The following is a 13,639-nucleotide window of genomic DNA, read 5'->3' as shown; positions in this document are numbered from 1 at the left end:
TGCGGGCCCGTGTTCTTCGACGCCCCCACTGGAGGTAATGGGCTGACAGACAGCGGGCTATCAGCAGGGCAAACAGCGGGCGCGCGTCGCGGCCGCTGTTTGCACAGGCGGGTCCCTCGCCACTGTGCCGCTCTTCGGACCCAAGGGTCGCGCTGGTCCACTCAGAGCACAAACCTTCGCAGGTGCGCCCTACCTGTCTCGCGGAAGCGATCGATCACCTGTGACGGCTAACCTAGCCCTGCCGCGCAGACTGCACCGTATTTACTCTTGATAAGAGTATTGCTACCTTTACAGTCACAATGAAACGTCACCTTTGCTGGTCGTGATTTGCACAGCGAATTAGGGCTGTTGATGAAATGTCGATATATCTACATGTTTTGTAAAATACACTGCAAGTGCCAAAGAAATTGGCACACCTGCCTAACATCGTGTAGGGCCACGCAAGCACGCCGAAGTGCCGCAACACGACGTGGCATACACTCGACTAATGTCTGAAGTGGTGCTGGAGGGAACTGATACCATGAATCCCGCAGGGCTGTCGATAAATCCGTAAAAGTGCGACGGTTGGAAATCTCTTCTGAATAGCGCGTTGCAGGACAGGGCATACCAGATACGCTCAATAATGTTCATGTCTGGGGAGTTTGATGGCCAGCGGAAGTGTTTAAACTCACAACAGTGTTCGTGGCACCTCTCTGTAGCAGTTCTGGACTTGGGCGGTGTAGCATTGTCCTGCTGGAATTGCCCATGTCCGTCGAAACGCACGATGGACATGAATGGAGGCATGTGATCAGACAGGATGCTTACGTACGTGTCAGCTGTCAGAGTCGTATCTGCACGTGTGAGGGGTCTCATGTCACTCGAACTGGACACGCCCCATACGATTACAGAGTCTCCAAAATGGCTCTGAGCACTATGGGACTTAACATCTGTGGTCATCAGTCCCCTAGAACTTAGAACTACTTAAACCTAACTAAGGACATCACACACATCCATGCCCGAGGCAGGATTCGAACCTGCGACCGTAGCGGTCACGCGGTTCCCGACTGAAGCGCCTAGAACCGCACGACCACACCGGCCGGCTCAGAGTCTCCACAAACTTGAACAGCCCCCTGCTGACATGTAGGGTCCATGGATTCAAGAGATTGTCTCCATACCCGTAAAAGTCCATCCGCTCGATACAATTTGAAACGAGACTCGTCCGACCAGGCAACATGTTTCCAGTCATCAACAGTCCGATGTCGGTGTTGACAGGCTTTGGCGAGGCGTAAAATGGTTCAGATGGCTTTGAGCACTATGCGACTTAACTTCTGAGGTCATCAGTCGCCTAGAACTTAGAAGTAATTAAACCTAACTAACCTAAGGACATCACACACATCCATTCCCGAGGCAGGATTCGAACCTTCGACCTAGCGCGAGGCGTGAAGCTTTGTGTCGTGCAGTCATCAAGGGTACACGGTTAGACCTTCGGCTCCGAAAACCCACATCGATGATGTTTCGTTGAATGCATCGCACGCTGACACTTGTTGATGGTACAGCATTAAAATCTGCAGCAATTTGATGAAGTGTTGCACTTGTGTCACGTTGAACGATTCTCTTCTCTCGTCATTGGTTCCGTTCTGATAGGATCTTTTTCCGGCCCCAGCGATGTCGGAGACACGATATTTTATCGGCTACCTGATATTCACGGTACACTCGTGAAATGGTCGTACGGAAAAATCCGCACTTCATCGCTGCCTCGAAGATGCTGTGTCCCATCGCTCGTGCGCTGACTATAGCACCACGTTCAAACTCACTTGATCTGCCATTGTACCGGCAGTAACCAATCTAAAAACCGCGCCGTTTTCCAGTTCTTTACATATCTGTCTGTTTGAATAGCATGCCAATACCAGTTTCTTTGGCGCTTCAGTGTATATCGATAGGTATCAGTAATATTTTTTCCCACGATATATTGATATCAAGGTGGCAATATCGAGTGCTAATTTTTTTAGTTATGTATTTTTCACATTTTTTGTAAATATTTGAAGTTGTTCTTTTTAAATTGTAGCCGAACGTAATTTTACTCTGTGTGAAGGAGTCTTACTACTTTCAGTTCTTGTAAGTTATATCTTAATTTGCTAAAAAAACAAATGTACTATCATACCACCACCCCTGATTCTTCAAAGAATTGAACTCGCATGTACAAAATAGCTAAATATTTGACGTAAAGCATGTAACTGAGAAGAAGTAAAGGAAAACCTTCAGATTATGTCCAAAATTTGTTGGATGTCACAAGAGCTCTCATTTTTCAAAAACTCTGGATGAGTATAGTCTGCGTAATTTGCCCTCCGTTATAAACTTTTTCACATACCTCTACATCTACATCAGTACTCGGCAAGTCACCTGACGGCGCGTTTAGGAGAGTCCTTCTGGTACCACTAACTGATCGCCATTCACTGTTCCACTAGCTAATGGCGCGAGGGAAGAAAGATTGTCGCCAAGCCTCTCTATTAGCTCTAATTTCTCAAATTTTCTCGTCGCGGGCATTTCGCGAGTTTTATGTGGGACAAAGTAATGTTTTCCTCTTCCCGAAAAGTGCTCTCTCGAAATTCCAATAATAGACGTCTATGTCATGCACAGCGCCTCTTATAGCATCTGCCACTGGAGTTTTTTGAGCGCCTCGCGGCGACCAAACGTTACCATGACGAAACGCGCGTTGAATATATTCTCTCTCTCTCTCTCTCTCTCTCTCTCTCTCTCTCTCTCTCTTTCAGACCTACCAGATAATGGTCCGAGAGAGACAAAAGTGACGAATCTTCTCAATGTTTATGACGCGATCTCTCCTGAGCAGTGCGTCGTAGAATAGTATAATTTTGCAGGAACATTCGGTGGCACATGTGGATGCTGCTTGCAAAAAGTATTTGGAATAGACTTAGCAGTAAAGAAGTAATGAAGAAAAACGTCATGATAGACCGCTGAAGTTCTACGGCATGAACTGCGAAAATGTGAAAGGGAGAAACCTTTTAGCTTTTATTTTTTTGTGAAGGGTGTCAGCGGGAAAAAGTTTCAGAAGGTTTGAAATTGTGTGTAAGTTTGTTCTCTCGTCGCTAAGCGCTCTTATTCTCATATACTGGATGAATGTATTTTAGCTAATTTTCGCACCGTTAGCTACGCTGCCTCAAGACATCTTTACACAGTTTCTATTTTTAATACGTGGTTTATTTTGTAAAAATTTTAACGTGACATGATACCTCATACTGTGTAGATTATGACAGCATTTAAGATTTTTAAATTCGGCCAATGCCATGGAAGCTGTTAGATGTGCATCATGCGACTGGAGAGGGATGGCTGGGAGTCTTTTTTTTTGCCATTTAGTAATGTCATTTTTCGTTACTTGATACTTAGTAATTTTCTCTGCCGAAGCTATTGTTTCCTACGAAATTTGTGTTTACATAAATTACTTGACTGACTTTATATCAACCAAGCCCACTTTACTTCAATTCACCATCTTAATTCAATAATTTTTTAACTAATTAACAGAAAAATTCACTGAAGAATATATTTGAATAAGTAATTCTGTTACGTGCACTCCTTGGAAAATATTAGTTGTTTTTAAGAATACTTCGATTCCAGCACGACAAAAATACGTTTTATGAGTTCGAAGAGTGCATTCACTTTATAAAAAATCATTTAAAATATTAAGTTTCTCTCCAAAGTCCTGCTCGGTTTATCGCTTGCATCTGGAAGTGTGCCCTGCATTTTTTTTCCATACAGAGGCACAACAGCTAGTTCTTGCTTAACAGACGGATACCTAATTAATCTCACCCGGCCGAACGAGGCACCTTTCATACACTTCATGTTTCAACATGAATATTCCAGCTGCCTTTGAAACTCTACAACAACGAGGGCTTTTTTTCTGTAACAAACCACCAAGTCTTAAAATTTTAGTTTCTCACTCCTTTCTTTTCTTTGCAGCGCAAGCCGATATAAAAATAACAGGGCATATAAAGTTACGAAACAGGCTACATAGGTTCAGTATGTACGAGACATTGCTACGGAACATGATACTACAAGCATTTTTAATTCTTGTCTGGAGAGAGAAATAGAATAATTTCATTAGGGAGACAACATTTGCAATCTTCTTCACTTCACTATGACGTTATCATTTCAGTGCAAGAATACAGTATGTTTCATTCTGTAACAGAAATATTCGGTTTCCAACCGGTTTCTCTTTTCATATTCAGGTCGTTTGAGTCAACAATACGTAATTTTGAGCGAGCGAAATCGAATAATGAATTATTGCCAGGAACTGAGATGATATTTTTCATTTTATGAAAGTTTAATTATATTGACTTCATTTACGGGTTTCCAGTTTTGTGGTTTTAATTTCAGCGCACAACTTTGATACTTCACTTCAGTCTGTACCCGTGGTTAGATTATGATGAATTTAGAGTACGGCAATTGCTTTGAAGTAATATTGTTGTGAGCTCTTTCTGTTTGACTTCGCATAAATTAACATTTTTTTAAAATCGTAGTACTTGCATATTGTTATGCTTTTTCTGATCGAAAACTGATACACGGCGACGTAAAATTATATTTAAAAACTGTAAGTGTGAAGAAGAAAACAAAGTAAAAGCTTTTGATATGTAGTGCTACAGGGCAATGCTGAATACTGTATGGGTAAATCGAGTAACTAGTAAAGAGAGAGAGAAAGAGCTTTATGATACAACTTGAGTAAAACAGGGACACCAAGATTCGAATACAGTAAGCATTTTGAAATGGATGTGGAGTGCAATAGCTACGAAGATGTGAAATGCAGGCGTAGGTTAAACGAGCGTGGAGAGATGAATCAAATTGTACTGAGGACTAATGGAACTGAAACAGATCAATACACATGCTTAAAAGTTCAATTGCACAGGATAGAGTAGCATGGAGAGCTACATCAAACCAGTCTCAGGACTGAAGACGACAACAACAACATTGGGCCTAACTGTAACGCGCTATTCCTTCGGTCATGACCCGTACGAACATGCAGACGGTATAGGTTTAAGTACAGTAAAAGAACGGATGAAGGTGAATTACTTAAAATTGTAGCGAAAGCGCCACCTTCAAACGGAACCAGTATACCGCAACGCACCTATCGTGACTCTTTCTTGTGAATAGCGGTGACCTGTTTCTACTGCTGACATAATAACAGCAAATAGCCTATGGTAGTGCAGCTTCTGATGACAGATGCGTCGGAACGCGCATTAACGTTTAACGGTAAACATGCTGCAGAAATAGATGTACACTGCTGGCCACCGTAAATGCAACACCCTGAAGGAAGCATCCGAATCAAGTGAAATTTACACCATGGGTTTGCAGCGATGAGATATGCAACTGATTACAATTTCAGCGCAGACGCACATCACGCGCGCCTGTGGCGCCACCTCATAGCACCATTTAAGGCTTGGCGATTTCGACGAGTGTACGTTCGGCACGTGTGTTTACCTTGTGGTTGTTTCACAAGACGATCAGTTATGCCTCGTAGACAACAGCGAACATCGTTTGATCAAGTATCCGAGTTCGACAGAGGAAGGATAGTGGCTTACCGAGATTGTGGATTATCATACAGAGAAATCGCTAGTCGTGTTAGACGAAACCAAACAACTGTAATGCGGATATGTGACCGTTGGATGCAGGAGGGTACGACAGACCGACGTGGTCGATCGCATTCACCTCGGTGCACCACTGCACGTGCTGATTGGCAAATTGTGCGCGTGGCAGTGACGGATCGCTCAGTGACATCCCGAACCATAGCACAGCACATTGCGTCTGTAACGCATCATCCAGTGTCTGCGTGTACCATTCGACGCCGTTTACAGCAGAGTGGTCTGTCCGCAAGACGTCCATTGCTTCGTCTACCACTGACGCAGAACCACAGACGTCTCCGTCGCCAATGGTGTGATGACAGACGGATGTGGACGGCAGAATGGAATGACGTTGTCTTTACTGACGAGGCACGCTTCTGTCTGCAGCACCACGATGGTCGGATTCGAGTTTGGAGACACCGTGGAGAGAGAATGCTGGACAGCTGCATTATGCGCCGCCACACTGGTCTTGCACCGGGTATTATGGTATGGGGCGGTATTGGATATTACTCTCGCACGCCTCTAGTACGCATTGCCGGTACTTGAAATAGCCAGCGCTACATATCCGAGGTGCTGGAGCCAGTTATCCTTCCTTACCTTCAGGGCTCGGCCACAGCCACATTTCAACAGGATAATGCGCGACCACACGTGGCACGCATTGTCCAAAGGTTCTTCGTCAATAACCAGATTGAATTGCTTCCCTGGCCGGCTCGCTCTCCGGATCTTTCGCCGATAGAAAACATGTGGTCCATGGTTGCTCAACGAGTGACCCAGATTACATCCACAGCTGCCACACCAGATGATCTTTGGCAACGTGTGGAAGCTGCTTGGGCTGCTGTACCCCAGGAACACATGCAACGTCTCTTTGACTCAATGCCGAGACGTGTGGCAGCGGTGATCTCCAACAATGGCGGCTAATCTGGCTACTGATTCTGGCAGGAACCACATGTCACAGACGTCTGTAAACGTAATCATTTGATACTTGGTCAACATGTTATCTACAAAATAAATTTTGTTGTGCTACCTCTTGTCTTTCTTGGTGTTGCATTTACGGTGGCCAGCAGTGTACAAGGTGTTTCATGCCAGCCGATGGGAAAAACGAATCCAGCAGAAAATGACGAGCACTACGTGTTAAGTAATACGGAGACTGTTTAATCAGATTATTTTGCTGCTTTTAACGTTTTTAAAGTGTAATTCATTTTTAAAAAAATATTCTTGTATATTTTTCTGTTTCACTCGGAAGATCAAGTGGATGTAGTTCCTAAATTCAATAGTCGTGCGCATGTCAAAATGACAGATACCGATACAAGAGACTGCGGGATACAAAAACAACTGGAATCGTTCGATAGAGGAAAGGCCGCTTGAGCTTACGGGATATCAGTACGCTTCTACATATTGTATGCTAAAGAAGTAGCTCCTCTTCGAAGAGCAGTGTACCCTAGTTCGCTGGAGGAGCGGAGCCGTCCCACTGATTGGAAAAAAGCGCAGGTAATTCTCGCTTTCAGTAAGTGTTGTCGAATAGACGCAGAAAAGGTGGAACCTTTATTTCTGACGCCAGCCTGTTGTAATACTTTGGAACATATTTTAGTTTCGCGTGTTATGACATTTCTGGAGACTGAAAATTTCAGTGGAAATCAACACGGGTTCCGAAAATCAACAATCTTGGAAAACCCAGTTCGCTCTGTTCCCCACGAGACCAAGAACAGTGCTAAATACCGGCGCCCAGGTTGCTGCGATGTATCTTTACTTTCGAAAGGCGTTCTGTTCAGTTCCTGATGAACAAAATACTACCGTACGGAATGCGTGTATGACTGTATTGAAGAGCTCCTGAAAAACAGAACAGAGCATGTCATTCTCAACGGGGAGAAATCTTCAGACGTAAAAGTAACTTCGGGCGTGCGCGAAGGGAATGGTATAGGGCCATTACTTTTCACAGTATTTGTAAATGACCTCGTCGATAGCGTCCGAGGTCCCATAAGGCTTTTCACAAATGATGCTGTTGTATAGAAAGAAGTCGCAGATCTAGAAAATTGTAGCTAAATGCAGGAAGACCTGTAGACGATAGACGCATGGTGCAGCGATTGGCAGATGACTCTCAACATGAACAAATGTAACGCACTTAACATAAATAGGCAGACAGACCCCTTATTATGTATTACTTTTGAATGCATTACGGGAACAGCAGTGATCAATGTCTTATAAATAATTACTATTAAAAACAGTCTTGATCACGATTTATTTAACAAGGTGACCAGTTTCGACCACTACTGTGGTCATCTTCAGACCATTGAGTAGGAACCTCTTTCTGTTGGAGAATCACTACTAGTGATTCTCAAACAGAAAGAGGTTCCTACTCAATGGTCTGAAGATGACCACAGTAGTGGTCGAAACCGGTCACCTTGTTAAATAAATCGTGATCAAGACTGTTTTTAATAGTAATTACCCTTATTATGTGATTGCGCTATTGCAGAACAGTAAGTGGAAGTAATTACATCCATAAAATCTCTGAGTACGGGGCGATTTCAAGTGGAACTACCACATAAAATTAAACGCAGGTAAGGCAGTTGCCAGACTTAAATTCACTGGAAGAACGCTCAGAGAGTGTTGTCCATCATCAGGAAGTGGCTTACGAAATACTCGTTCCATCAATACTTGAATATTGCTCGTCAGTCTGAGATCCGTACTATATAGGACTGATAGATGAAATAGAGAAGGTCCAAAGAAGAGCAGCACGTTTGGTCACAGTTTAAACTATAGTAAGCGCGAAAGCGTTACAGAGATTATCAGCCAACAGCAGAGGCAGATGCCACAAGGAAAGGGGCTCTGCATCTCGGTGCGCGGTTTATTGTTAAAAGTTCTGCGAGCGTAAGTTCCTAGAAGACTCAAAAAATGTATTGCTCCCTCCTACATATATCTCGCGAAAAGACTATGAAGGTAAAATGAAAGAGTTTAGAGCTTTCACGGAAGCTTACCAACAACCATTCTTGCCGTGAACAATTTTCGACTGAACGTGAAAGAGGAAGATGACTGATGCACAAGGTACCCTTCGCCAAACACTATAAGGTGGTTTGCGTGGTATATAGATTTACCTGAAGGTTAGACCCTGCTGTTGAAACGGAACGTGCAACTTGTTATCGCAATACGAAGAATTTCGATATTTCATTAAAGCAAACAAATTTTTCGTCTTTCGCCGCAAAGCGATTACGTGTAATCTAATCTGGTTCGATCTAATCTTCGCGCGGCTGACGCGTTAATAACCTCTGCATCTCAAGAGGCGTGTTCTGCTGTGGTGTGGTGTCTGTGGCACGGCTAGCACCGGTTGCCGATTGTAATCGTCAGTGTGGTGAACGGTGAAGGCGGTTGAGGAGGAGAAGGGGGGGGGGGGTGAACGAGGAGGGCAGGGGGGAATGTTCGTCGAGCCAGTTGACGGCAGCAGTCGCGTGTGCGTACGCTCTACCGGGCAAAGACCCTATGCAGGGTTCGCCCACACAGCGAGCGGCACGCACAAAGACGCTGCGTGCATTCTGAGCGCCCCGCTCGCCACACCAAAGCCGCTTTCGTCCGCCGCGTTCCAACCGCAGCCTGGCCGCAGCCGCCAAATTCTCTCTGTGGGCCGAAAACAACTCTACCGTAAACTCAACTGTGGTAGTGCTGCAGCACCCACACGTCAGAGCGACTCAGGCATCATAAGACAGTCGGGTCCAAACGCACTCGCAAAAATGTCATTCCGTGCATATTTTCGGGTTTCAAGGGGATTAAAATTCGATATTAGGTAATCAAAGCGAAATCGAAGTATTGGACTTTTACGGCCCCATTTCTCCATATTGTTTACTAACTGGCTTTGCCCATCCACTTACTTAGACCACGCACTCTCCTGGTCCTCACAACATTCATTTATAAAGACCAGAACGTCGTCGATTTAAAATCAATATCGCGTCGGCAGCAAAACACGAATTTGATACGGGACACAAAAAAGCGTCTCTTCTGCGTGTTCGCTAAATTGTAGTCGCAAAATCAAAATGAATATTCAGATTATATCAAAGAGTCTTATTTACTGAAGAATGAAAAAAAAAATTGGTAGAGGATGACATCGGGGAAATCACTTTAAATTCCGGAGCAATGTAGGGACATACGAGGCAGTTCCGACACAATGAATAATGTTAGAAGATAAGAATTAAAAAAAAAAAACAGACAAAAGGTGCGTTAATATGCAACATTTGTTTGTTCAAAAAATTTTTAGCACTATTTCTTGCAGGACACTTTCTGTGTTGTGTTGTGTTGTTGGTTCAGTTGCTTTTAGATTTAATCAAAGGCCTAATTTGTAATGATTGCCGCATATTTGTCTTTTCTTTTTGATTTCCTGATCAATATCCATTCTTTCGAAAAGAATTTTACCATCTTTCCGTACTTCTTTTCGCTGTCTGAGTACTTAATAATTCTACATAATTCACACTTCATATATCAGTTGTGTTGTCAGCTCCATGATCGTTAATGACGTAGCTCACGTACTTTCCCAGTAATCAAAGGATGGCACTGATATTTTCTTATCAGACAGTTTCGAGTCTACTACAAGCATAGTATTGTTGATAGAAAATAGTCTGTCGCAGATCGTGAAGTAAAGGCTAACTGATTTCTGAGCCTTTCCGTTTTGTATATTGCCAGCCCTTATAAAACGAAGTGCTAATTTATTGAAGAGATTACATTTCAAAAGTTTGTTTCCCTAATATCGATTGCGTTCAGGTTTTAATTTCTGTCATGTTGTCCACAGTTTTATACCATATTGTTACTACGTCAGATAAGTCGCGTATGTTGCATTTTGTTTTAGAATAACAGCGGTCCTTTTTGTAACAAGTGCAGAGCCTTTGCTTGTCATGTCACCCAAAAATAAACTTCTATTTTTTTTATCCAACGTGTCTGTTCTTTGTCCAGTCTGAAGACTTCTCCTCTCCATAGGTAGTTGGTTGACATACATAATATTAATGTCTATCATTTTTGGTAATGGAAAAAAGTTGATCTTCTAATAAGCTTTCGAGAGAATTAAGGTGTTACTTTCTGAACTTAGTTTAGATTTCGGAGCAAATTTCTCTTGCGAATCCATGAATTTGTCCGAGCTACGGACAAATTTGTAAAAACCAACAAATATTTTATACTTAAGAGCTCTCAGAAGTCTTCTAATCTTTAAAGGCGATTTTTTCGAGTTTTTATGAGAACTACTGGAAGAATTTGATGACCAAGCACTGATTCCTAAAGCTCTCAGTTATAAAGAAGTATCATAGAGGGCCACTACGTAATGTCCCTGTGTAACTAATAGTCCTAGTTACGTAGTTCATGCCGAAATTTCTTTTAAAATATAATGTATAGAAAACGGTCATGTGGCTACTGTGCGATCGACCATCAGTTAAGATAAATACGAGGGACGTTCGATAAAAAATGCAACACATTTTTTTCTCGGCCAATTCCGGTTGAAAAAAAAAATGATTTGTTGTGAGACATCATGAAATATTCCTGCTTCAGAACCTATAGTTTCGCGAAGTTGCGATAGGTGACGGCGCTTACGCAGCCTTCAAAATGGCGTCTGTAACGGAGGTGAGTTCCAAACAGAGAGCTGTCACTAAGTTTGTCTTGGCAGAAAACCAGAGCATCGTAGATATTCATAGGCACTTGCAGAGTTACTGCGGAGACCTGCAAGAGAACAAAAGCATGGTGAGTTGTTGGGCGAGGCGCCTGTCATCATTGCAAAAAAAAAAAAAAAAAAAAAAAAAAAAAAACACCCCGTCTTCAGGCTACAAGTGGCCTACCGGGCCATCCGACCGCCGTGTCATCCTCAGAGGAGGATGCGGATAGGAGGGCATGGGTCCAGCACACCGCTCTCACCGGTCGTTATGATGGTATACTTGACCTAAGCCGTTACTATTCGGTCGAGTAGCTCCTCAGTTGGCATCACGGGGATGAGTGCACCCCGAAAAATGGCAACAGCGCATAGCGGCTGGATGGTCACCCATCCAAGTGCCGGCCACGCCCAACAGCGCTTAACTTAGGTGATCTCACGGGAACCGGTGTATCCACTGCGGCAAGGCTGTTGCTCATCATTGTAATGAGTTCGTGCAAACCTATCCCGCGTGCCGACAGGCGGCACGCGGCTGTGACACCCACATCGTTGGAACGTGTGGACCCTCTCATTCGAGGTGATGGTCAGATCAGATACCTCGCTGCACAACTATTGACTGCGGGTACTGCTGACACACCTGTCCACCAGTTGGGGTGCTGAAAAGTGTGTGCACGCTGGGTTCCTCATCCACCCTATAGTTCGGATCTCGCACCTGCCATCTGTTTGGCCCAGTGAAGAATGCATACCACGGGCAGCAGAATGTCGATGCACGGCGTATTAGAATCCTGAATAAAGCTAACCAGCTTTACGGAAAATTCTGTAGCTCTACTTACTGAAAGCCCCCCTCGTAAATATACACTACTGGCCATTAAAATTGCTACACCACGAAGATGACGTGTTACAGACGCGGAATTTAACCGATAGGAAGATGATGCTGTGATATACAAATGATTAGCTTTTGAGAGCATTCACACAAGGTTGGCGCCGGTGGCGACACCTACAACGTGCTGACATGAGGAAAGTTCCCAACCGATTTCTCATACACATACAGCAGTTGGCCGGTGTTGCCTGGTGAAACGTTGTTGTGATGCCTCGTGTAAAGAGGAGAAATGCGTACCATCACGTTTCCGACTTCGATAAAGGTTGGATTGTAGCCTATCGCGATTGCGATTTATCGTATCGTGACATTGCTACTCGCGTTGGTCGAGCTCCAGTGACTGTTAGCAGAATATGGAATCGGTGGGTTCAGGAGGGTAATACGGAACGCCGTGCTGGATCCCAACGGCCTCGTATCATTCGCAGTCAAGATGACGGGCATCTTATCCGCATGGCTGTAACGGATCGTGCAGCGACGTCTCGATCCCTGAGTCAACAGATGGGGACGTTTGCAAGTCGACAACCATCTGCACGGACAGTTCGACGACGTTTGCAGCAGCATGGACTATCAGCTCGGAAACCATGGCTGTGGTTACCCTTGACGCTGCATCACAGACAGGAGCGCCTGCGATGGTGTACTCGACGACGAACCTGGGTGCACGAATGGCAAAACGTCATTTTTTCGGATGAATGCAGGTTCTGTTTACAGCATCATGATGGTCGCATCCGTGTTTGGCGACATCACGGTGAACGCACATTGGAAGTATTTATTCGTCATCGCCATACTGGCGTATAACCCGGCGTGATGGTATGGGGTGCCATGGGTTACACGTCTCGGTCACCTCTTGTTCACATTGACGGCACTTTGAACAGTGGACGTTACATTTCGGATGTGTTACGACCCGTGGCTCTACCCTTCATTCGATCCCTGCGAAGCCCTACATTTCAGCAGGATAATGCACGACCGCACGTTGCAGGTCTTGTACGGGCCTTTCTAGATACAGAAAATGTTCGACTGCTGCCCTGGCCAGCACATTCTCCAGATCTCTCACCAATTGAAAACGTCTGATCAATGGTGGCCACGAAACTGGCTCGTCACAATACGCCAGTCACTACTCTTGATGAACTGTGGTATCGTGTTGAAGCTGCATGGGCAGCTGTACCTGTACACGCCATTTAAGCTCTGTTTGACTCAATGCCCAGGCGTATCAAGGCCGTTATTACGGCCAGAGGTGGTTGTTCTGGGTACTGATTTCTCAGGATCTATGCACCCAAATTGCGTGAATATGTAATCACATGTCAGTTCTAGTATAATATATTTGTCCAATGAATACCCGTTTATCATCTGCATTTCTTCTTGGTGTAGCAATTTTAATGGCCAGTGGCCAGTAGTGTAAAAGAAACTGTACAGCTAACAGTACGGCATCGAACACGGGCCAGCTACGTCCGGAACAATACGGCGGCTGGTGGCTTTCCGAGGCCTATAAAGCACCGCTGTCGGCCGGTCGGAGGGCGGAGACGAGCGTCGCGCCGTTTCGATCGGCAGCGT

This window comes from Schistocerca nitens, chromosome 8 (genome assembly GCF_023898315.1).
Source record: "Schistocerca nitens isolate TAMUIC-IGC-003100 chromosome 8, iqSchNite1.1, whole genome shotgun sequence".
In the NCBI taxonomy this organism is placed as follows: Eukaryota; Metazoa; Arthropoda; class Insecta; order Orthoptera; family Acrididae; genus Schistocerca; species Schistocerca nitens.
The sequence above is the reverse complement of the archived record's forward strand: the minus strand, read 5'-3'. Positions refer to the sequence as shown.